Here is a 26,822-nt window from a genome sequence, read left to right on the forward strand (position 1 = left end):
TCTCTCCTCAGTAAACTTTAAAAAGTAAAAAGAAAAAGAAATATTAATTTACCCAATGAAGGACATGCTTAGTGCATTATAAAACAGCCCACTGCCAGCCTCTGGTCTATACAAGAGGAGAAGAGAATGATCAGTTACCCTTCCTGATTGTTATAATGCTGTGCATTTCTCTCTGCACTCTCCTGATCTTCAAACCAAATTAAAAAGGCTTCAGGAGAACCACTGTATTCCCTGGAGCTGAGACAACACTTGATATGTGTGCTTTGAAGTACAGAAGGCCCAGGGAGCTGTGATTGAGGTTTGCTTAAAGTAATAAATTTAAAGACTGGTTGCGGTTATCTGTGACCGCCGAGCAAAGACAGTGGGTCGCGGTGGGTGCAGTCTGAACTTCAAGTATTTGGCGGGGCAACAGTACAGAGTGTTTGCCATGAGACAGAAAGGTTCCTAAGGAAGATACTCAGGCTTGAATATTCTTGAAAGGCGCCTGCTGAAGAGGTATGCATGCTAGGGCAAGGTGATCCCAACCATCAGAGTCTAGAGTCTGTGGGGTCTGTAGCCAGAGTGGAAGCTGAGGGGGAGAACAGCAAGCAAAGAATAATGGTATCATTGGCACAAACTGAGACAGTAAGAGAGAAGGTTGGTAGGGAAGAGACAAGTTTTGAGTTTGAGTTGAGACATTATTTTTGATAGTATCCTAATGATTACTTCACATTGGTTAAAAGGTATCTCTGCAAAATTCTTTGTATATTTTAGTATTTCCAAAATATCTCAGGGGACTTGGCAATATTTTCATTAGACCTGGGATGCTTCACTAAAACAAGGAACAGAGGGGCACCTGGGTGGCTCAGTCGGTTGGGCATCTAACATTTGATCTCGGCTCAGGTTAGGATCTCAGGGTCATGAGTTCAAGCCCTGTGTTGAGCTCCACACTTGGGCACGGAGCCTACTTAAAAACAAGCAAACAAACCAACAAGAGAGGAACAGAAAGCCTAAATTCTAATACCAGTTCCATCACTACGTTGTATGGGACCTTAACCACTTTGTGCCTCAGTTTTTTCACGACAAAATGCTTCCCTCCTTATCTCACATGGTTGTGTGACGATGAAAGAGAATATAGGACAATTTATGTGAAACTTCTTTGAAAAGCATAAGTGCCAGATTTATGCCAAATCTATTTCTTGTAATCAGTGCATACCAGCAATCTAGCAGAGATGAGGCAGGAGGGAATGTGCTCACTGAGGGCCGGGATCAGGGAACTGCAGAGGTTTTCCGGAACATTAAGAAATGACAGCACCTAGGGGGTAGAGATGTTGCATTTTATAACACTGCATTAAACAAACATTGCATTGAAACCGAAGTGCAACAATGTCCCTAAATTTCTCATTTCAAAGTACAGACTGAAATTCAAGGGTTTACTTGACTCTGCTAAAAGAATCTCCTCTCTAGCCAGAGGAAGCAGCCCCCCCCCCCGCCCCGCCACCTCAAATGCAAAGTCACTAAAGAAAATCCCAAAAGACTTGCAGGAATTTGTTAATTTAGATGTACCAGAAACTTGGGCATTGGGGACACTGTACTAAGGATGATGGAGTTCGCCCTGATGTTTGCTAGCTAGAGCATTATTATATACTTCTATTATTTTAGTGATCTGATTAGCACACATCTAGACTAGATGCTGAAACCCTAGAAATCCCCCCGCATGATGCAATGGAAAGAATTCAAGGAGTCGGCCAGAGAAATACATTAGTGTAAATTTATCACATGCAACTTGCCTGTTCACTCCCTAATTATATCCTCTGAAAGGCCAGATGACTATCTCTTCCCTAAAAACTTGAGACAAATTATTGAGTTAAGCTCAAATATCTTTTTGCTGTTGTTGTTGAAAATCACGTAAAACTTTTGGAAGAGCTGGAGTAGCCAAAAATTCTCATATACCCTTTAACCAAATACATCTATTTTTAACATTTTACTTTCTTTGCTTTACGTTTGTGTGTGAGCTCTTTATGCCTGTGTGTGTACACATAATGTTTTTCTGAAATTGTTTAAAATAAGTTGCATACACATTGGCTCTTTACTGCTAAATGCCTCAGTGTATATTTTCTTTTTATCTTTGAGAGAGAGAGAGAGAGAGAGAGCGAGCATGAGCGGGGCAGAGAGAGAGGGAGACAGAATCAAAGCAGGCTCCAGGCTCTGAGCTGTCAGCACAGAGCCCAACGCGGGGCTCGAACTCACAACCCGTGAGATCATGACCTGAGCCGAGGTCGGATGGGTAACCGACTGAGCCACCCAAGAGCCCCTTCACTGTGTATTTTCTTAGAACAGGAACATTCTCTTAGGTAACCACAGCACGGTTATGAACTTACGGGGGCCCCGGCGGCCACCCACGTGGAGGTGGGTTCGGGAATCGCCCGGTGTGGCCCCGCCAGGGTGCGGGAAGAAGCGGGTCAGGTCCCGGGGAACAGGCGGCAGGCGTGGGGGCCGCCGCTCCGGCCCATCACCCGTGACGCAGCCCATCTCCCGCGCGCAGGGGTATGACCCGCACCGGTCCCATCGGGAAGACCCCCGGCTTCCCTCCAGGGGGCGTCCGCCCGGCCTCGCCTCTCCCCGCCCAGCTGCCGGGGCCCGAGCACACGGCGCTTCCCACGCAGGCGCGCGCGCATCCCTGCGGCCGGGCGGGACGCGCCGTTGCTGCGGGCTCCCGCGGCTGCCGCGAGCGGTACCCGCGGGCCTTTGCGGCAGGCGGCAGGTGCCGTGGTCACCGTCCTGCCGAGGGCTGTGGCCTCTGTGTCCCAGGACGTCATCGAGCCAGTCACGGAGACGGAGCCCAGGACGCCGGCCACGCACAGCATCGTCCCCTTGTCCTTTGCTGTGCGTGATGAGGCCCCGCCCTCCGTCTGCGAGCGGACGCAGGCCGGGTCGGCTTCCCAGGGCTCTGCCTTTGTGGCCCAAGCGCTTCTCCTCCACGCCACTGCCCCCGGCTTCCGGACGGTCACGCGTCCCCAGCAAGGCCACGAGCGGACCGGTGGCTGATGGCGCTGGGTGGAGAGGACCTTAGCACCACCATTATCGTGCCCCACTACGATGCCTTCAGAGTGGCCCCTTGGCCGTCGCACGGCTGGGACTCCAATGAGAGTGGCGTCTCCCTGTTGCGGGAGCTCGCCCGCCCCTTCTCCAGGCCCTACACCAACAAGCGCACTCATACCGGGTACATGCAAAGCTTCCGTTCTTTTACTTCAGAGGAGCGAGCTCCACTACCGGGGAACCAGGCACCCTTTGTCCTCTGCCTTTGTTCTCGAACACTGTGGCCCAAAGGGCCAGCCAGGACCTGTACGTGTCCAAGCCGCCTTGTGAGGGGAAACTGCGGCAAGCCTTCCTCCTGGAGCTGGAAATAGTGGCTGCCGGTTCTGGGGCGCCGGTGCACAAGAAGGTCTCCACGGTGCACAAGAGGGTCGACCTGGGGACATCCCGGCCTGAGAGCCGGAGTGCTTTGCGGTTCTCTGGGTGTCTGCCTTCGCCCTGTCCCACCTGGAGAGCCACCTCATGGACCTGAGGGCCCAAGTTGAAAACTCTGACCCACAAGTTGAGGCTCATCGCAGAGGCCCTGGCCCGCGTCATCTACAACCTGGCCGGGAAGGAACCCCCCCCCCCCCCCCCCGAGACATGCCGATCTTCCCGGAGCGGATGATCCAGCAGGAGAAGCGGGACCGCGTGACGGGCTGGCTCACCAGCCGGCCCAGCCCGGCAACCAGCCACCCAGCTGCTGGACAAATTCTGCATGTTCCTCAGCACGCCAGCACGCCACCTGAGTTGCCACCTGGCGGAGGTGAAGCAGCACCGCATCAAGGCTGACGCGTGGGACCCCGTTTGTCTTCTGTGAGCAACTGAAGCAGGTGGTGAGAGCCTACAAGGTCAAGCCAGCCGTTTTCTCCACGCTCCTGGCCATGTGCATGGGCGCCTAGCTCGGGGTGGCCTCTACAACAGTCCTGGTGAGCAGGCGGGGCTCAGGTGGGAGCCAGGGTCCCTGTGCGAGGGTCACCTTGGTCAGGTCAGTCCTTGCCCCCCCCCCCCATCCTGCCTGGAAGGTGGCCCCACAAGTGGCCCCCGGGCCTTCCTGGATGCAGGGTTTGCCCCCGGCCTCACTCAAACCCTCCTGCTGTCCCCAGCACTACGACCTCCTGTACAAAACAGTTCAGGGACTGCTCTTGAAGGCCAAGATGCAGTGACATGGCCATCCACCAGCACGATGAGCTTTCCACCTGCCACCCCTCCCTGCCCCACAGCCGGCAGGGGGACAGGGCTTCACCCCTTGCTGAGAAGCCCCAGCCCTGAACTACAGAGTTTTTCTGTATCGCTCTTGAGGACTTGGGGGATTCTCTTTTTTGTCCTTTGAACTCCCTTGGAAGAGCATTTGGTGGAAGTCCCGGAGCCAGGCCATGGACTTGGGAACAAGCCTGCAAATGGGCCCCCACTCCTGGAGGTGACCCCCTGGCCCTCGGGGCTTGTGAGCCGAGACGACAGAGGAAACGCGCCCGGTGCAGCCTCAGCGTCCCTCCTGCTGCACGCGAGGCTGACCAGGGACTGCAGGCTGAGGGAGGCTCTGGGTCCGTCCTCCACCCTGCCCCAGTCGCCCTCTGGTGGCCGAGACAGTCTCTCCTCTTGTCCGAAGGAGGGCAGCACCAGCCTCCGGATGCCCAGTTCTGGCCTCTCCCTCGGAAGCCCTGTGTTCCCCCACCACCCTGGCCGGGACTGAGGGGAGCCAGCTCAGGGTGCAGCCTTGGATGCGTCTCCCCTGGGCCCCCGTGGGCGGCTGGTGCTCGGAACACCCAGCCGCCTTCCTGTCAGGCTCCGCGCACCGCTTGCCCTCTCCTGTGCTTCTCACTGCCTCTGCCCTCCTGCCACGCCCCAGGGAGCTGGGGCCTGTCCCCCTGGGGACCTGGGTGACTTCGGAGTCCTTGGGACAGGAGGCAGCCCTAGAGGAGGCCCCCTGGCTCCTCCGCCCCTTACCTTGGTCTCCCTGGGCCTCAGTTTCCTTATCTTTAAAAAAGAGGAACATCCAGGCTGGGAGAGGAGCGAGAGTGTTTTCTGGAGGAGCCTCAACCGACCACAGGGCCGGCGGGGCTGCTCTTCCCAGGACCTCGGACCCAGGGAGGAAGGTCAGGGCCTGATCCCCACAGGTCAGGTGCCTTGCAAGGGAGGGGCATGGGGAGAAGTTCCCGAGACCCTCAGATTGACCTCAGGGAGACCCAGGCGTTTCTTTCAGGTGTTGGCAATTCGTTAGCAATGTAATCAATTCGGTGTTTTGTGCTGGGAGGCCGGTCAGGAGGAGGGAGGAGGCACTCGGGCACCTGCCTCCTCTGCCCGAAGGAGCAGAGGGACTGGCTCCCTCCTGTCTGCCTCCTAGCCGGCCACTCCCCATCCAGAAGCCAGCTCTCCACTCGCTGGAAGGGACAGGCTCCTGGAGGGACTGCATCTCTGCCCCTGTCTTGGGCCTCCTGCCTTTGCCAAGTCAGACCGTCCCTGGCAGGGCTGGCAGCCCGGACATTGGCCAGGCCAAGCCCAGGGAGGGGGCAGGCATGCCGGCCGCCGTTTCTCTTTCATCTGTCCCCCCTTCTCTGTCCCACTGGGTGGCCTCTCTCCCCCAGAGACTGTTTACTGAGTGCCCAGCCGGGTGGACCACCTCTGGGGCGCCGGATGCGGGGACCAGCATTGGCCATGCTTCCCCCTTCCTCCCCAGGGCGAGTTGTCAGGACTACTGACTGTTCAGAGCTCAGGCTGGTCGTGGGACGCAACTGGATGACCAGAAAATAAAGCCGCATCAAACAATCAAGAACAACAAAAAAAAACCCGTAACATGAACACAGAGCTTCGATCCAATCTAACTTCCATAGTTCAGTTTTGTTAATTGACCAGTAAGGCCCTGTGTAGCCCATCTTTACCCTTGAGCACAGGATCCAGTCTAGGATCACACATCGTACTTGGTTGTCGTGTTTCTTTCGTCTCCTCTAATCTGAAACACTCACACAGTCTTTCTTCTACGACATTGAGATTTTTGAAGAATACAGCCCTCCTTCCTTTTGGTTTAATGCTCCTCATTTGGAGTTTGTCTACTTTTTCCTCACGTTTAGATTCATAGTATGCATTCCTGCTAGACAACTACATAATTGATGCTGTGTCCTTCTTAGAGCATAATATTGGGAGGCCCGGGATGTCTGTCTGCTCCCTATGGGTGATGTAAATTTTGATCAGCCAATCGAGTTGTTTTCGGGGTTTTCAACTTTACAATTGCTATATTTTCTTCTAGCAACTAATAAGCAGTCTGTGGAGAGACATTTTAAGAACAATGCAAATATTCTGCCCCTCATCAAAGTTTCCCCTTTGTTTTAGCATCAACTGATGATTTCCTGCCTAAACGAATCTTTGCTCTGATGGTTGAAAAATGATTTTCCAACTCCAGTGCTTCCTCCACAGTTGATACCCATACCCTCTTATCAGCTTTATTAGCTGTTTTCTCGACGTAGGGATGCTGTGTGACATATTGTGGTCAAAATGAGCTTGCTGATCTCAATGGGGGTAATCAGGGGCCTGGGTTGCCAGAGACTTGATGAGGGCACTGACCCAACCTAGACACGGTGGGGGTGACTACTGGAATCCATGGCAGGACCTGTATAGTAATCAGAAATTATAATTCGCAAGGATCTTGGCATCGTATAATTGAGCGGGAGCCCTAGGACACAAAGAGAGCCTCCTATAACTCACAAAACTCCTGGTTTAGTGAATGAAAACCTGACTTGATCTACTACAATGCTGAGTCATGATCTTCCTTTCACCCAATTACCAGATCTGACTGGATTTACAAGTTTAGGGCTTCGTAAATGAAAGGGAGGCCAGGTACCCTGGCGGAAGAGCCCCAACCACGTATGCATTTTTCTCCTCGCTTTCCCCCAGTGAACCTGCAGCCATTCTCCCTGGTGAAAGAGAAGGACCCTCAAATTTGAAGAATAGGAAATCCTAGCTCTGAGTTAAACACTAATTTCTGGACAGCCAGGACACTATAGCTACCAGTTATTGACTTTGTGGATCGGGATTGACAAGATATAAGTGCAGCTTTTGACCCTTGTCGGTCTCGCCATGGGCCCAGTGACACCACCAAAGCCAATCTAGTGGAAATCTCTTCAGTTCCTGAGGACATAAATGAAATGCATATCCTCAGCAAATGACAGAATTCTCACCTGGGCTCCTTGAGCCACAGAGACAGGGATTTTAAGACTGTTACAGAAGAGGGGCACCTGGGCGGCTCAGTCAGTTAAGCACCCAGCTTTGGCTCAGGTCATGATCTCACAGTTCATGAGTTCGAGCCCCACATTGGGCTCCCTGCTGACAGCGCAGAGCCTGCTTCTGAGCCTCTGTCTCCCTCTCTCTCTGCCCCTCCCCTGCTCACATGTGTGAATGCTCTCCCTCTCAAAAATAAATAAGCATTAAAAAAAGAGACTATTCCAGAAGAAAGGGCCAAGTAGAAACTTCTGGAGCTCCAGTCCCCTAATGAGAAAGCAGTACTACGTCCCTGGTAGAGAGAATGGCAGAGACAAGTGTTATCATCAATGACCTGAGAGATGTAGGAGTGATGATTTAATTCATATTTGGCTACTTTAAAAGGCAGGTGGGTCTCAAAGTGACCTTAGATTATCATTAATTGTATGTCAACTCTAATTGTGCCTACTGTTCCCGATATGATCTTATAAACACTTGGCAAGTGGCATTGATCTAATGAAAGCGTTTTCTATATACGTCAGTCAGGCTGGGGCTGGGGTGAGGTGGGGTGAAGCACTCACCTCAGTCACAAAATGTAAGAGAATGTCAAAACACTCAGTAACCAAGATCAATAGCATTTTAACGCACTATTTTAGAAAACTAAAATTGGTGCAAAAAAATCCACGACCTACAAAACACCAAATTTTAAATAGAGACAGAACTAACACCAACTGGAGAACACCAGAAGCAGAACACCCGTGTCTTGCCACAGCGCGTGTCAACTCCTCAGCTGTGTGCCGCTAATCTTCAGGGAATATTGATCGTCTCGTCCTCCCGCGGGACATCGTTATGCTAGTCTACCATCGATGACATCACGTTGACTGAATCTGGAGAGCAAAAATTAACAGGTACCCCAGATGCTAGGAAATGGGTGATAATTCTCCAGAAAATACAAGGTTCTGCTGACACCTCGGGAAAATTTGGGGGAGGGAGGCCGGAATGTCCACTGATCTGGGACACACAGGATATCCTGTCCATTGGGAATGAAAAGCTGTTGCATCTCGGGCCCCCTACTATTTCACGGGCTTCAGTGGATGTCGGAGGGAACGTATCACATTGGATTGGTTGCTTCGTTCCATTAACTGGCCTACAAAGCTGTAACCCGCCATATTTGAGAAGGCCCAGGGCAAGAGATAGCGCTCCCTCTGGTCCACGCTGTAGCGGGAGTGGTTCTACCACCTGGCCCTTGTCCTCCAGTAGCCCAAGTGGTACCAGATACGTTTCTGGCAGATTGGGATTTTATGACAATGTGTGGAGAGTCCATACCAGTGAATCACGGCGAGAAATCCCTGGAGCTCAGCAACAAACCTATGTTCTTTTAAGGAAGTAACTTTTCTCCTTTAAAGCCGTTTGCTGTCTCGCTTCTCCTTTCTGATCGGGATTGAGTTTCTAACATAAATCTTCAAGTGACCACATAGCCCAAACTGCCCGTCATAAATTGGGTGCTGAAAGCTACCAACTCTATAGCACACAAACTCAGGTGTGCCCCGAGACATTTCATCTTCAGTGGAAGCTGCGTGTTTGCAACGTGGTTTGAACGGATTTTAAAAGTCCCAGCATACCCATTCCTACCATATAGCTAGTGTTCCAGTGACTCACACCTACTAACTCATGGAGGGTTCAAGGCTGGTTTACAGCTGGCTCTGCATAGTATGCCTGCAACGAGCAGAAGTGAACTGTTCCAGAATTATAGCCCTGAGGGGTATCTCTGAGGGACAACAGGAAAGGAAAATCCTCCCAGTGGGCAGAACTTCAAGAAGTACTTCTGGTCCACTTTGCTTGCTTGGCCTTCAGGCCACGATCTAGACTGGGAATTGGAAAACTTTTTTTTTCTAAATGTCCAGAAAGTATTTTCAGCTTTGTAGGCCACATCCGATCTCTGTCACAACTGCTCAACTCCACCCTTGCGTTGCAAAAACAACCATAAATCGTATGGAAATATATGGATCTGGTTGTTTTCCAATTAAATTTTATTCACAAAACCAGGTAACAAACTGGAGTTTGCCAGATTCTCATCTATACCAATTCATTGGCAGAGGTTAATGGTTTCGGACGGTTATGGATTTGGAATCGAAAGTAGAGGATGAATACCAAGTTTAACCTCTTAATTTGGGGTCCACAGACCCCTAAGTGGACTGAAGATAGAACAATATAATATCATATAATGGTGGTTTCCTTAATAATCTTGTGTGTTTTATATGTTGCATTTTAAAATACTATTCCGAGGAGCACCTGGGTGACTCAGTTGGTTAAGTGTCTGACTTCGGCTCAGGTCAGGACCTCACAGTTCATGACTTCAATCCCCGCGTCGGGCTCTGTGCTGACAGCTCGGAGCCTGGAGCCTGCTTCGGATCCTGTGTCTCCCTCTCTCTCTGCCCCTCCCCTGCTCACACTCTGTCTCTCTCAAAAATGAATAAACGTTAAAAAAATTAAAAACACTATTCTGAGAAGGGGTCCATTAACTATACCAGACCTACCAAAGCCTTTGAAAGATGAACATGTTAAGAACTACTTAAAATGGGCCTAGACAGTGAGAATTTGCACGTCCCAAGTAGCAGGCATCCCAAAAGGTCCTAGTCTCCATTGCAGAGGAACGGTACCAGGAGGGTCAGGGAAAGCAAATCCAGAAATAGTTTCTTTTCTACTGAGGGAAATTGCCACCCCGCCCATAATGGAAGGGGTTTAATGCCATCAACCTGTCATAAGGTTATGACTAGTCACTTCACAGTACAGTATTTGATGGGACACCTGGTTGGCTCAATTGGAAGAGCATGCGACTCTTGACCCTGGGGTCATGAGTTCAAGCCCCACATTGGATGTAGAGATTACTTAAATAAATAAAACGTTTTAAAAAGTACAATAGAGAACCCAGAAATGGACCCACAAGTGTATGGCCAGCTAATCTTCGACAAAGCAGGAAAGAATATCCAATGGAAAAAAACACTACTTTAGCAAATGGTGCTGGGAAAACTGGACAGTGGCATGCAGCAGCATGAACCTGGACCACTTGTTTACACCATACACAGAAACAAACTCAAAATGGATGAAAGATCTAAATGTAAGACAGGAAACCATCAAAATCCTAGAGGAGAAAACAGGCAACAACCTCTTTGACCTTGGCCACAGCAACTCCTTACTAGACATGACTCCAGAGGCAAGGGAAACAAAAGCAAAAATGAACTATTGGGACCTCATCAAGATAAGAAGCTTCTGCACAGCAAAGGAAACAATCAACAAAACTAAAAGGCAACTGACAGAATGGGAGAAGATATTTGCAGATGACATAGTGGATAAAGGCTTAGTACCCAAAATCTATAAAGAACTTATCAAACTCAACACCCAAAAAACAAATAATCCAGTCAAGAAATGGACAGAGGACATCGAATAGGCACTTTTCCAAAGAAGACATCCAGATGGCTAACAGACATGAAAAGATGCTCCACATCACTCATCATCAGGGAAACAAATCAAAACCACAATGAGACACCACCTCACACCTGTCAGAATAGCTAAAATGACCAACTCAGGAAACAACAGATGTTGGCAAGGATGCAGAGAAAGGAGAGCCCTTTTGCCCTGCTGGTCGGAATGCAAACTGATGTAGCCACTCTGGAAAACAGTATGGAGGTTCCTCAAAAAGTTAAAAATAAATCTACCCTATGACCCAGCAATTGCAGTATTAGGTATTTATCCACAGGATACAGGAGTGTTGATTCAAAAGGGGGCACATGCACCCCAATGTTTATAGCAGCACTATCAACAATAGCCAAATTATGGAAAAGAGCCCAAATGTCTATTGACTGATGAGTGGATAAAGATGTGGTATATATATACGATGGAATATTACTCGGCCATCAAAAAGAAGGAAATCTTGCCATTTGCAACAACGTGGATGGAACTAGAGTGTATTATGCGAAGCGAAATATGTCAGAGAAAGACAAATATCACATGATTTCACTCATATGTGGAATTTAAGAAACAAAACAGATGAACATAGGGGAAGGAAAGGGAAAATAGGAGAAGATAAAAACAGAGAGGGAGGCAAACCATAAGAGCCTTCTAAATATAGAGAACAAACTGTGGGTTGATGGAGAGGAGGCGGGGGTGGGGGGATGGACTAAATGGGTGATGGACATTAAAGAGGGCACTTGTTGGGATGAGCACTGGGTGTTATATGTAAGTGAGGAATTGCTAAATTCTGTTCCTGAAACCGATACTATCCTATATGTTAACTAACTTGAAACAAACAACAAAAATAAGTACAGTACCTTATGAGGAGCTCCGAATTTGTTGCTTCTACTGATAAGTTGGGTTGAAATCCATGAGACTGACTGGTTTTATGTACATCATCACAGAAGCAAGAGGTCTCATAGATTGTTGGAAAGGTTTACTGAAGACTCGGTTATGGTACCACCTAGGAAATTAACACCCTGCATGGTTGGGACAATGTGCCACAGGATGTGAAATCACTCTGAAACAACCAACAGCACACAGATGATGCTTTTCCTCATGGTCAGAGTGCATGGGTCTGGGGTCCAGAGGCTGGAAAAGATTAGTGGCTCCTCTCGTGGATCATTAAACATAATTGACAAAACTTTTGTTTCCCATATTTGCAACTTAAAAGTTGAGGACATCAGTACCTATGGTAGATCCTGCCAGTAATGAGAACTTCATCAGCATCAAAAGCCCTGGCATCACATCACCAGATAATGGAAGAGTATAGACAAGACTATCTGAGAGCTGAGTATGAATAAGATTACGTTCTTGGGGATTCCAAGAAATAATGGGGTGAGGGTTGGTATAGAGGAGAACTGAAGACGCCACAAGACTTGATAGAAGCAAATCGAGAGAAATGCGAAATGCTGTGGGTGACTTATTCCGACCATATTGTGATGATTCAGACATAATAATGGTGGTTTTCTCCATGAAATCTGTGAATTTTACAGTCATACAAATTAAGGAACCATGACTTCACCATGACTTACGTTTTACAATTTATAATGCTGTTTTTGACAGTTTTACCTCTTTTAACTTTCAAGATTTTTTTGTGTCTCTGAGAAGGCACATATATATGCTCCCTTGTCCATATTATACCCATCTATACCTTTAAGATGAGAAGGAACAACCTCAGTCTTCCTCCTGTGTATCTCTTTCACTTAACTCAGTTCTGACACTATCTACGTGGAGACAGCATCACATCCCACAGGTTAAAGACTCAGTCCCACAAGTCACCTGTGCCTATGATCCATCCACTGTAAATCAGAGATTCCCACGACCCCCTCCTCAGGTTCAATTAATTTGCTAGTGTGGTTCACAGAACTCAGGAAACCAGTTTACTTACCATTTACCAGTTTATTATAAAAGGATATGATAAAGGATACAGATGAACAGCCAGATGAAAAGATATATAAGGTAATGTCTGGAAGGGTCCCAAGCACAGGAGCTCCTGTCCCTATGGAATTGGGGGTGGGTCACTCTCCCGGTAGGTGGATGTGTTCATCATCCTGGAAGCTCTCTGAACCTCATACTTTTGAGATTTTAGGGAGGCTTCTTCATGAGGCATGATTGATCATTAACTCCATTTCCAGCCCCTCTCCCCTCTCTGGAGAATGAGTGGTGGGGCTGAAAATTCCAAGCTTCTAGTCATGGCTTGGTGACCAGCTCCCATGCAAAAGCCCACCAAGAGTCATCCATTCGAACAAAAAGGCACTTCTATCACCCAGGAAATTCCAAGGGATTAGGAAGTCTGTGTCAGGAACTGGGGTCAAAGACCAAATATTAGAACAAAAGAAGTTCCTGGTGCTCTTATCACTAAGGAAACTACAAGGGTGTTAGGAGCCCTGTGTCAGGAACTGGGGACAGAGACCAATATATATTTTATCTATTATGTCGCAGTGAGTATGTCTCACGTTACTCCAGGCTGGTGTGGTCTGGGGTAGCATAGATTATAATACAATTTTGTGCTTACTTATATGTACTCTTGCGGGGTTCACCTTAACAAGATTCCTTGAGGAATCTTGAGGACAGGGTCTATATGTTATATCAGGTCTACTCAAGGTGTAGTCTGTGGACTCTTTGTTACCAGACCATGCCTAGATAAGTTCAGGAATTAAGATTAAGCATTTAAAACTTCTATAGAAATTTGGGGCACCTGGGTGGCTCAGTCGGCTGAGCCTCTGACTCTTGGTTTCAGGGCAGATCATGATCCCAGGGTCGTCGTACTGAGCCCCACGTTGGACTCTGCTCAGTGTGCACCTGCTTAAGATTCTCTCTCTCCTTTTCCCTCTCTCCCTCCCCCCGGCTGCTGCTCTCCCCGACTCTCACCCTCTCTCTCTAAAAAGATTAAATAAAAATTTAAAAAATTTTGGGGCGCCTGGGTGGCTCAGTCGGTTGAGCGTCCGACTTCGGCTCAGGTCATGATCTCGCATTCTGTGAGTTCGAGCCCCGCGTCTGGCTCTGGGCTGACAGCTCGAAGCCTGAAGGCCACTTCGGATTCTGTGTCTCCCTCTCTCTCTGCCCCTCCCCTGCTCATGCTCTGTCTCTCTCTCTCTGTCAAAAATAAATAAACATTTAAAAAAATTTTAAAAAATTTATAGAAATTTGGCAAGTTAGTTTTCATGTCTACAGAAGCTTTTAAATTTTTGGATTTTTACTCTCTATGCCTTGGTGATTTTTAAAAGTATTCTTCTAATAGTTAATTTTTATAAACGAATTGGAAATTTTTAGAAAAGAGTTTCACCACACATTTTGAGGAGCTCTATTTTTTATACAACTTTTTAAACAGGTTTTTTGTATGTTTTTATTTTTTATATTTGAGAGAGACAGAGACAGAGACAGAGACAGAGAATGGGTGAGGGGCAAGGAGAGAGGGGGACAGAGGACCCAAAAGCAGGCTCCATGCTGACAGCAGAGAGCCCGATGCGGGGCTCAAACCCATGAACCGTGAGATCATGACCTGAGCCAAAGTCGGACACATAACCGACTGAGCCACCCAGGTGCCTCAACTTTTTTTTTTTTTTTTTTTAAGATATGAAACCTTTGAGTTTCATTTTGAGGCCAGTCTTTACATTTTAATTACAAAGACTGAAATATGAGTAACAATATGGGCAAAATATTACCAAAGAAATAAGAGGAAGGATACAAAATAGAAAAATAGATAATTGGCGTATATTACCAATATGCACCTATAACATTACAGACACCATTAGATATTTCTTTTAGCTTAACTTATTTCAGACGATGGACAAATGATAAGTTGTAACGTCTCTTGGTTCTAACATGAATTTTTTCCTTTACAAAGGAAACAAAAGGATTCCATGTTGGGAATTTTCCACAGAACAGATTTGTTTTTGTGAAACTGTATTTTTTGATATACGTAAGTTTACTCTGAAAGATACTTTGTACGGACACCCAGGTGGCTCAGTTGGTTAATTGTCCAACTCTTGATCTCAGCTCAGGTCTTGATCTCAGGGTTGCGTGTTCCAGCCCCTCATTGGGCTCCACACTGGGCAGGAAGCCTAATTTTTTAAAAAAGTACTTTGTAAGACCGTTTTTCACTTATGACTTATTAAATATATGTCTTAAATGGTAGATCTTATACTGGTTCAACTTCTGTTTGGCCTAGTAAGATGCTGGTTCTTAAATGTATGATTTATGTACATTATGATAGCCTTAAGGTATTTCACGCGTGTAGCCCAGGACGAAGAAAATTTTGAAAACTGACTTGTCTCAGCAAAATAATGAATAAAAATTATGTCTAATAACTAGATTATGAATTCATTCAACAGGTATTGGACATGTAAGATGCTCAAAGATAGGCCCTGGTACAGAAACGTAATTTTAACTTTCTTACAACCAGGAGTCCTCTTATCTTGTACCCCAATAATGGCCAAGTAGCATATCCTTAAGGGGGGAAAGCTTTTATTTGTCTAATACCAGAAGCCTGGTTCTGAATTCATAATAATTGAAGAATGTGCTCTCCTAGTACATTGTGTATTAACCCATTTCCATATTATAATACACTGTAGTGGCATTATGGGTGGTTTTTATTTTCTCTGTTTTTCAAATCTTTTGTAATATATTACTTTCCTAATTTAAAAAAATAGAGGCAGTAGACATAAACAGACATTTCACAAAAGAAGACGTTCAACTAACAAGCCAACAGAAGCCATTCACTCTCACTAGGAAAGGAATATCTATTAAAACATCACCATGGTGCTATCCTTCACCTAGTTGGCAAAAATATTACTCCTTAAAATGAAACCTAACGTCATTAAGGATACAGGAAAACAGGCGCTCTTATACATTGCAGATGGCGCTGTAAATTGGTTTGATCCTTCTTATGGGTTGAATTGTGTACCCCCCCAATTCGTACATTGATGTCCTCACCCCCAGTACCTCGTAATGTGACCTTATATGGGAATAGGGTCATTGCAGATGTGATTCATTAAGTTAGGATGAGATCATGCTGGAGTAGGGTGGGTCCCTAATCCAATGTGATTGTTGTCCTTATGAAAAGGGGGAGCTTGGGGACAGACATGCACACAGGGAGAAGGCCATGTGATGATGAAGGCGCAGATTGGGGTAATGCAGCAGAAACAAGGAAGGCCGAAGGTGGCCAGCAAACCACCAGAATCTAGAGGAAAGGCCTGGAACAGATTCTTCCTCACCACTCTCAGAAAGAGTACACCCTGCCGACACCTTGATTTCAGACTTCTGGCCTCCTGAGCTGTAAGACAGTACATTTTTGCTGTTTAAACTGCCCAGTGTGTGGTGTGGTTTTTTATTACAGCAGCCCCAGCAAACTAGTACAACCCTTATATACTGAAAATAGCGAAAAACATTTATATATATATATACACACACACACACACATACACACACATACACACACATACATATAGTATTGTATTTATATTATATATTTATATATTATATATTTTTATATATTGTATTTTATATATACAAATATATAATTATATATAATTATGTTGATACTTATTTCTATATATATGAAATACAAGTTATATATTTAAAACTATGCATAAAAATGATGTAGCCGAACTGATTTTCCCTTCCTTTCTCTTTTTACCATTTTATTTAATGTGTTTATATTAGTCTTACAATGGAAGAAAACTTAATACAGAGAAGAATAATTTGTCTTTCAACTCTCTTACCAATTCATAGACCAGTAATTGAGAAATACATCTATTTAGTCTCTAAAGGACATTTGAATTCTGAAATTTTTGACTCTGCAAAATAGGTGAGACAATAGTTTCCCTGATGGTGTGTTAATATTCCTTGTAGGTTAAAAAACCTTCCAAAGATACACAGGTGAAAAATGCAATCAGAACCTTGCTGCTCAAAGGAGCCCAAGTCAAATTTACAACTGCCGGACTCACTGAATTCCCCACCTCTTCCCTGACAGATGCCCGTCTGGCTTCTGCCCAAGTCCTTACAATAGTGACAGGGAGGTCACCGCTGTTCCAATTAGGCCATGCAATTATCGCAGAACAATCATAGTTAACGTTTTCAGTATATTGAGCTGAATTCTGCCTCTCCTTGTTGTGTCCAGGGTTCCCTTTGTAGCAACGCTAAACAACTACATTACCCGATTCATATGGCTCCTGTTTAAACATATGAAGTCTGTTCTCTTCAGATCAAACGTTTAATTCCTGAAAGGATTCCTCATGTGATACCATTTCCAGAGATCCTCTTTTCATGCTCGCCTGGTCCTTCCCCGGTCTCAGTGTGCTTCAAAATACGGTATAAAAATAAAGTTCTCCAGGTATAAAAGGAACAAAACAGATTATTGTGCATAAATTACCACAATTGATCTAATGCAAGGCCACACACTAAAAAAATATTGCTAATAAGTATTTTGACTATATCCTTATTTTGGCTCTCTCAGTCACCATACACTGTAATCAGTCATATTTGACAGTTAGGAAAACTGAGACACAGAGAAGTAAAGTAACTTCCCTAAGATCACACAGTCCAAGCTGAAATCGGTTGAAGTCCAAAGCACTTCCTCTTGGAACCAGCTGCCAATATGCATTTGCTGAATATGTGTTTAATACATACTCATTGAAGGAAGGAAGGATTTCTATAATTACACTTTTAGTAATTTTTTTTTGCCCTGTTCTAATCTTGGCACTTAGGGAATTAGCGCTTAACTGAAACCCCCAGATACTTTTCTTATAAACAGCCTTTAACTCTCATCCTGAGCAGCCACAGTTCTCATCTCAAACCTAAATGCAAAAATGTACATTTCTATTACATTTCATCTTGTTGGTTCGGGCTCATCATTATAGCTTGCTGAAATATTTCTGAATCTTAACTGTCATATGGTGCTCTCCTATCTCTGTGTCATTGCAAATTTAATGAGCACACCTCATCCAATAATTCTGCATTTTCAAAAAGAAAAAGGAAATATAAAGACTTTTCCTAATTGTCTATAACTATTGCTTTTATAACGACACATTCTTATTAATAAAGTAAAAGTAATGACAAAAGACAGACATACTGTAGAAACCAGTTCTAATTATTTCATGTTGACATTCAGCCCTAACGGAGCTGAATCTGTGTAGTGTCAGGAATCAGAGTGATGTCACCTAATGCTTTATAGGAACCATCCGCTTTAGGTAGTATGTCAGCTAGAATGCCTGGATGTGAGTAAAAGAAAGCAACCCAACAACTGTGAGTTTATTAAGCTGTATGACAAGGAGAACTGAGATAAGGCAGTTTGGGTAATTCACTGGCTCAACAATACTACCAGGGGTTCATATTCTTTCCATTTTTCTACTCTGAGGCTCTGTTTGTCTCCTATTCTCCTCATAGCTGCAGAATCATTCCAACAGCCCCAGGTAGCACGTCCCCAAACAGCGACTTCCAAAGGCCAGAAGAGAGGACATCCTTTTCTGGTGCCCCTTTCTGAGAAAAGCCTTCCCCACAGCTCTCCGACAGACTTTTCCACATGTGTCGGTACCAAAATTAAATATCTGTGCCTAAGCCAGGCATCAATGAGGGTAACGAAATTACCGTGGCTGCAGACTGAGAGAAAATATTTGCAAACGACACATCTGACAAAGGACTATTACCCAAAATATACAAAGAGCATTTAAAACTCAACCAAAAGAAAACAAGCAGCCTGACTGAAAAATAAGCCAAAGACCTTAACAGACAGCTCAGCAAAGAAGATACATAGATGGAAAATAAGCATAGGAAAAGATGCTTCACACCGTATCACAAGGGCAATGCAAATTAAAACAGCAATGAGCAGGGCGCCTGGGTGGCTCTGTCGGTTGAGCGTCTGACTTCGGCTCAGGTCATGATCTCACGGTCTGTGAGTTCGAGCCCGCGTCGGGCTCTGTGCTGACAGCTCAGAGCCGGGAGCCTGCTTCGGATTCCGTGTCTCCCTCTCTCTCTGCCCCTCCTCCGCTCACACTCTGTCTCTGTCTCTCAAAAATAAATGGACGTTAAAAAAATTAAAAGAAAAAAAAACCAGCAACGAGATACCACTAGATCCCAATTAGGATGGCCAAAATCCAGAACCATGACACCACCAAATGCATATGGAGGAATTTTCATTCACTGCTAATGGGACTACAAAATGGTACAGCCACTTTGGAAGACATTATGGCGGTTTCTCACAAAACTAAACATATTCTGGCCACATGACCTAGCAGTCACTTCTCTTGGTGCTTACCCAAAGGACCTTAAAACTTACGTCCACACAAAAACCTGCACATGAAGTTTATAACAGCTTTACTCATAATCGCCAAAACCCGGAAGTAAGCAGGATGTCCTTCGGTAGGTGAATGGATAAAGTGTGGTTCATACAAATGGAATATTATGTAGCACTAAAAAGAAATGAGCTATGGGGTGCCTGGGTGGCTCAGTCGATTAAGGGTCTGACCCTCGGGTTTGGCTCAGGTCATGATCTCACAGTTTCATGACTTTGAGCCCTGTGTCGGGCCCTGCACTGGCAGCATGGAGTCCGCTTGGGGTTCTTTCTCTCTCTCCCTCACTCTCTGCCCCACCCCCATTCACAGTCTGTCTCTCTCAAAATAAATTAATTAATTAAAAAAAAAGAAATGAGTTATCGAAGCCATGAAAAGACATGGGAAAACCTTAAACGCATATTACTAAGTGAAAGAAGCAATCTTAATAGGATACTTACAGTACGATTCCGACTATATGACATCCTGGAAAGGGGAAAACTATGGAGACAGCAGAATGATCAGTGGTTGCCAGGGGGACAGGGAGGGATGAATAGGCAGAGTACAGAGGATTTTTAGGGCAGTGAAAATACTCTGCATGATGCCATGACAGTGAATACATGTCATTATGCATTTGTCCAAACCCATAGAAGGCACACCACCAAGAGTGAAGAGTCACGTAAACTATGGACTTTGGGTGATGATGAGGCAACGACGTAAGTTCACCGACTGCAACAAATGTGCATTTGCAAATCTGGGGGGTTTGTTGATAATGGGGGAGGCTGTGCATGTGTGGTGATGAGAGGCATATGGAAAATCTCTTCCTTTCTCCTCAATTTTGCTGTGAATCTAAATCTGCTCTAAACCATAAAGTTTTGGGGGTGTCTGGGTGGCTCGGTCGGTTAAGCAACTGACTCTTGATTTCGGCTCGGGTCATGATCTCACAGTTTCATGAGTTCAAGCCCCACGTCGGGCTCTGCGCTGACCCGGTGGAGCCTGCTTGGGATTCTCTCTCCCTCTCTCTCTCTCACTGCCCCTCCCCTGCTCGTGTGCCCCCTGTCTCCCTCAAAATAAATAAATAAACATAAAAAATCATTTTATTTTTATTTTTTTTTAATTTTTTTTTAACGTTTATTTATTTTTGAGACAGAGAGAGACAGAGCATGAACGGGGGAGGGGCAGAGAGAGAGGGAGACACAGAATCGGAAGCAGGCTCCAGGCTCTGAGCCATTAGCCCAGAGCCCAACACAGGGCTCGAACTCACAGACTGCAACATCGTGACCTGAGCTGAAGTTGGACGCTTAACCGACTGAGCCACCCAGGCGCCCCTAAAAAATCATTTTAAAAACTAAGACAAAATAAAAAATAAAGTGTTAATTAAAAAAAAAAAAAAACTACCAAGGCTGGTTTAGCCAGGTTAAGGACTGGGGCTGGGAAGGGACTCAGTCTCTCTTAAAACCCATGGTGCCTCATACCAGCACAATTGGGGTTCTGTTACCATGGAAAAGGGGGTAGTGGCAGGCCATCAATGGTGTTTACAACATGTAACAAGATATGTTCAGACACTTTTAAATGTGGAATGACTAGATGACATCCAGATGTACTCACACAATTATATATAGAAGAGTTTGATACTACTTAGCAATGGAATAAACCTATTAAAATCCAAACCCATTGGAAAAACTAAAATAGTACGGTACTCTGCTTGATGGGTATTATCATGGATGAAAAGTAGGGCTGATCTCAAGATGCTAGAAACAAATTACCACATGTTTCATCCATTCAACGAGGATTGAATCAAAAGAGAAAGGGAAGTTTCTCTCAGAAAATCCAAGTAGACTCCAGTAAATGCACAAGGAAGGATCATGATTTTGCATTTATTCCATAGAAAAATAAGCAATATACTTCAGGCTTCCTTATGTTTATATGAGCACACTCCATAGTTTCTTTGATGTCTTCAGTATAAAGGCACACTAATACCAGTTTTTAATAAGGAGTAAGAGTGATATAGTGAATATTTCATTTTGAGGAGTTGGCGAAAAGATTATTTTTAAGTTTACTTCAAAGGAAAAGGATGAAATAATAAAAGATGAAAGACCGATTCATGTTCTCGGTGCTAGTTAATTCAGAAGACTCCATGGTCCCATTTTTATCTGCTGACTTCAATCTTTCTAAGATAATTGATCTAGGTTTCTGTTTGATTGCATTTGCCATCACTCATGGCATTGTTTGCCAGATTAGAAGTGTTTGATACAAGTTTATGTGCCAGGTATAATTTCAATATGTCATCCAGTGTTTGTTCATCCTTCACTGTCGGTTGATGGCTTAAAATTGGCTCTCCAGGAAATCTTAATTCACCATTATCTAAGTGCTGCATTAAAAAAATACCGAGGAAGGGACTTCATCACCTACCATTTCAAACATAATTCCATAAACCCTATACATTCAGAGCTACAGCTAGATTAGTTCAGTTGAATTTTGAATTATTCAGCCAGTTCATAGCAATTTTATAAAAATAATATCGCAAGTCCCATGAACCACATTCATTTCCTGGAATTAGGAAGACGGGGAGTATTTCTAAAACAATTCTAAGGACATCAGGGGTTTTCACAGGATTAGATGGATAAGGAGTACAATATTATCAAATCCAATAGCATATAGGAAAGTTTTCTTATTTGGTGGTGTTAGTACATTTTGTATTTGTGATGAGGTAAAACAGATCATAAATATGGGTTCAAGCACCTGTTACAGAGCTAACAGAAAGGAGGTTTAGCCACGTACACTGGAGACTGCATACGCCTCAACTGTAAATCAAGAGAAAATACTAGAGTGAGTGCAGAAAAGGAAGTTCGTTCCTAGCTTTCTCGGAGACATTGTTTTTCATATAGTAAAGGAGGAAAATCTACAAGAGGGGATGACCCGTAGAATTCAAAGAACAGAGCAAAGATATCTCAGAAAGTAATAATTTGCTTCAGAAGTTTCTAAGAAGCTGTGGTGAGTAATGCATTACTCAGAAGCCGTTAACCCACAATTCCCCCTGAGGCCAAGGCTTCTGGGACCCCCCCCCCAATCAAGTTACAGAGCAGGGAACTTTTGTGCTTACTTTCAAACAAGCTTATCAAGACCACGGTGTTTCAGGAAATGGGCAAGAAAGGAAAGTACAATAAACAAAGCACTCTTCACAATGAAATTTGTCACACTTATCAAGAAAAGTAACTATCAAAAGAATTTTGCATAATACCTTACCCCAGGGGGTTGAAATCAAAGTTTCTACAAAGTCTTAATCTTACTGCAAAGTTGGAAAAGAGGGTATAGCACATAAGCAGTACAAGAGAGCAATATTATTCATCCTTTCAATAAACATTTCTTTGGCACCTACTATGTGTAAAATTCTGTCTAAAGCAGAGGATAAAAAATCAATTAAGAGACAGTATTGAGCCCCAAGAGGTGCGCTGGAGGGAGACAGACAAAAAACCCCTCATGATTCCAGTCAAGTGTATGGAGTGCTAGGGTAGAGGTCTGCATAGGGGTGACCCTTCCCTCCATTCTATGCTCTTGGCATCCGTTCTATCTACCCTCCAAAAAAATGTATAGGTGGAAATAGAAAATGGTGGGAAAGGGAAAGGTTGAGAGGTTTGGAAATGAGTGGAGGACAGGTGAATCAGCCAGAAATACAGAATGTAGGAAATTGACCAGATGTGGTTTTCTTCAGCAAATAAATTGCAAGAAAAAAAAAAAAGGGTGGGAGAACATTAGATTCAAAGAGACTTAAAAAACATAACAACCAACTGTGATGTGTGAAATTTGTTTAGATCCTGAATTGAAAAAATCAAAAGCTATAGGACATGGTAAAATTAAACACTATCTGGATATTTAATATTAAGGAGTCTGTCAAACTTAAGTGGATAATGGTATTGGGGTTGGGCCCTTTTTAAAGGGTCCTTATCTTTTATTGTTTTAATTTTTTAGAGTTTTATTTATTTATTTTTCTTTTGAGAGAGAGAGTGAGAGCAGGGGAGGGACAAAGGGTGGGGGACAGCAGATCCAAAGCCGATTGTATGCTAACAGCAGAAAGCCCGAGCCAGGGCTCAAACTCACCAACTCCCAAGATCACGACCTGAGCGGAAGTCGGAAGCTCAACGAACTGAGCCAGCCAGGTGCCCTGGGTCTTTATCTTTTAGAGACTCTTACCAAAGTGTTTACAAATGAAGTAATAGGATGGCTGAGGTTTGCTTTCCAATGATCCAGTATGGGGAGGGGAGTGTGCCAGGGTATAGAAGAAACATGGTTGGCTATACGTTGATTAACTGTTGAAGCTGGGGGGGGGGGGTTACATGGTGGCTCATTATATTATTTTCCTTACTTTTGTGTATGTTTGAAATTTTCCACATTAAATAAACCTGGGGAGTCAGAGGTGGCTTCCCGAAGGAGGTTTGAAGTGAGTTTTGAAGGTGGACGAGAGCTATCTAGCTAGGGGCACTCGGGTGGCTCAGTCGGTTAAGTGTCCAACCTCATCCAATCTCGGCTCAGGTCATGATCTCGTGGTTTGTGGGTTCGAGCCCCACATGGTGCTCTCTGCTATCGGCACGGAGCCCACTTCAGATCCTCTGTCCCCCTCTCTCTCTGCCCCCTTCCCTGCTCATGTGCACTCTCTCAAAAATAAACATTAAAAAAAATAGAGCTATCTCGCTAAAGGAAAGGTCATCCTCTCATCTCAAAGAACTTGGAAATAATGTTACTTTAAATACATTTTTTAAATTGTATACTGTACATATAATAGTGTATTTAATGCAGATACACAGTTTAAATAATAATGACATGAAAACCTGTGACCCACCATCCAGCATTAAAAAACAATGCCTTTAAAGCCTTCAAAGCCCCTCCTCAGCCTACTATGCTCCTCTCCACCTTCAAAAGCTCCAAGAACTCTCCTGAATTTTGTGCTAATTATTCCTTGCTTATCTTTACAGTTGTTGTCACATATGCATTTATCTCCAACCAATATGATATTACTTAGTTTTGCCTGGTTTTGAGCTCCATATAAATGGAATTATATTGCATATGTTCTCAGACTTACTTTATTCAACATTGTTTTTCAGATTTGTGACCTTGTGTGTATGTGTAGCTCATTCTCTTTGTTGTCGATATTCCATTTTATGGAATATGGCATAATTTATTCATCCATCCTGCTCCTGATGGATATTTGGATTGTTTTCAGTCTGGGGCAGTTTGCCCCATGTAAATGTCTTTGGAACACAGGTACAAATTTTCCCTAGGGTATAATGGCCAAATGGGATTTACGGTTAGGATTAAGATCGCATTTTTAAGGGGCGTCTGGGTAGCTCAGTTGGTTAAGTGTCCAACTCTGGATTTCGGCTCAGGTCATGATCTCACAGTTCATGAATTCGAGCCCCACATTGGGCTCTGTGCTAACAGTTCGGAGCCTGCCTGGGATTCTCTCTGTCCCCTTCTTTCTGTCCCTCCCTTGCTCTCTTGCTCTCTCTCAAAAATAAATAAATAAACATTAAAAAAACAGATTGCTTTTTTGAGATGCCCACTCATTGAATCAACTCATAATGGAAGGGGACTGTCAACCATACGGTCGCTTAGCCAATGGTGTTAACGCATGCATTAATGTTTCTTAATAGAACTCAGCACTGAAAAAAAAAAGTATTCCAAGAGCATGGCTCGGCAGTGCGTGTCTTACAGCACATGGGGGAGAGAAAGGTTGAATCTAAGTACCACTTGCTGCAGAGCAGGGACAGTTCCTTGGTCTTCATCATAGCTGGAATAAAATATCCATCAGGACTATTCCCCTCCCTTTGTTTTAAATCCTTGCTGATCAAGCAAATTTCTGAATTGTATGTCCCGGCAATCTTGTTATCAGGAAAAGGGAGTACTCTGGATAGGACGGTACTCAAACAGCCTCCCCACTAGAAAGGGATGGATTGCCTCTACTGGATGGCAAGATGCCGAGGTAGCAAACTGGTTGACGGCAGTGAGAACAGAAATGTGGAGACTGCATGACAGTTCTTAGAACCATAAGATGTTGAGAGTTTAAACCTAGGGTCTGAGAAGAGGGTGAGGCCATTAACAACTGAAATAGTCAGAAGGACAGGTTTGAGGTGGGGTGGGAAGGAGAACTGGAAGAGAAGACATTAGCATATAGATGTGCAGGGCCCTCAAAACATCCAGGTGAAGATGGTCAGTGAGGACTCTGGAAATCAGGTCTGGAGCTCAAGTGTAAAGTTGAGATCAGAGATACACATTTGGAAGTGATTCACATAAAGGTCACCTGGCTGGCCCAGTCAGTAGAACATGTGACTCTTGATCTCAGGGTCATGACTTCAAGCCCCATGTTGGGCACAGAGCTTACTTTAAAAAACAAACAAACAAACAAACAAACAAACAAAAAACTGTCATTCACATAAGCCTGAAAAAAAATTACTAAGAGAGATAATATAGAAAAAGAGGAGGGGCGCCTGCGTGGCTCAGTCAGTTAAGCGTCTGACTTCGGCTCAGGTCATAATCTCGCAGTCCATGAGTTCAAGCCCCGCGTCGGGCTCTGTGCTGATCGCTCAGAGCCTGGAGCCTGTTTCAGATTCTGTGTCTCCCTCTCTCTCTGACCCTCCCCCATTCATGCTCTGTCTCTCTCTGTCTCAAAAATAAATCAACGTTAAAAAAAATTTTTTTTAAAAGAAAAAGAGGAATTTGTTTCTTTGTTTATGTTGAGAGGGAGAGCAGGGGAGGGGCAGAGAGAGAAGGAGAGAGAGAGAATCCCAAGCAGGCTCCACAGTGTCAGCGCAGAGCCCGATGCAGGGCTCGGTCTCACGAACCATGAGATCACAACCTGAGCCAAAATCAAGTGTCAGATGCTTAACCAACTGAGCCACCCAGGCGCCCCTGGAAAAGAAGAATTTTGAACATGGGATCTTGAGGACATACCCACACTTAGGAAATAAGGAAGAAGAACCAGTAAAGGCAATGCAAGAGACCGTCAAAGAGGTAAAAGGAGACCCAAGAACAGAGAAGGCAAGGGAAGAAAGTGAGCACTGGAGGCTGAAGAAAGGGAAAAAGTTTGGAGTAGGTCCTACAAACAAAACCCTGGAGATTCACCTAGTGATAAACACAAAAGCCGTTGATAATAAAGGAAGCTACCAATTACTCAGCACCCGTTATGTGGCACCATAGTAAGAATGTTGCCAGGGAGCCTGGCTGGCTCAGTCCATAGGGGGTGGGACTCTTGATCTCGGGGTTGTGAGTTCGAGGCGCATGTTGGGTGTAGAGATTACGTTTTTAAAAATCCTAAAAAAAAAAAAAAAAGAACTTTGCCTATGTATTTTTTCTTTTTTTATCGTGGTAGAATATACGTAACGTAAAATTGACCACCTTAACCACTTTGAGGTGCACGATACAGCAGCATGAAGTACACTCGCATTCCTGTGCAGCCATCGCCACCACATCTCCACAACTTTTTCATCTTCCCAAACTGAAGCTCTGTCCCCATGAAACCGTAACTCCCCATTCTCCCCTCCCCGCAGCTCCTGGCAACCACCATGATACTTTCTGCCTCTGTGAATTTGACTACTCTAAGTGCCTCACGTACACGGAATCATACTGTATGTGTGTTTTTGTGACTGGCTTATTTCACTTAGTGTAACATCCTCAAGATTCATCCATCACAGATGGGGCGCCTGGGTGGCTCAGGCGATTGAGCGTCCAACTTTTGGTTTTGGCTCAGGGCATGATCTCGCAGTTTGTTGGTTCAAGCCCCGCATCGGGCTCTGTGCTGACGGC

The 26,822-nt window shown here is 44.9% G+C and overlaps 1 pseudogene; it reads left to right on the forward strand.

Moving 5' to 3' along the window:
* Window positions 1-2,350: 2,350 nt before the first annotated feature.
* LOC131502148 (BOS complex subunit NCLN-like) lies at window positions 2,351-4,124 on the forward strand (annotated as a pseudogene).
* Window positions 4,125-26,822: the final 22,698 nt, after the last annotated feature.

Source organism: Neofelis nebulosa, chromosome X (assembly GCF_028018385.1).
Source record: "Neofelis nebulosa isolate mNeoNeb1 chromosome X, mNeoNeb1.pri, whole genome shotgun sequence".
In the NCBI taxonomy this organism is placed as follows: domain Eukaryota; kingdom Metazoa; phylum Chordata; class Mammalia; order Carnivora; family Felidae; genus Neofelis; species Neofelis nebulosa.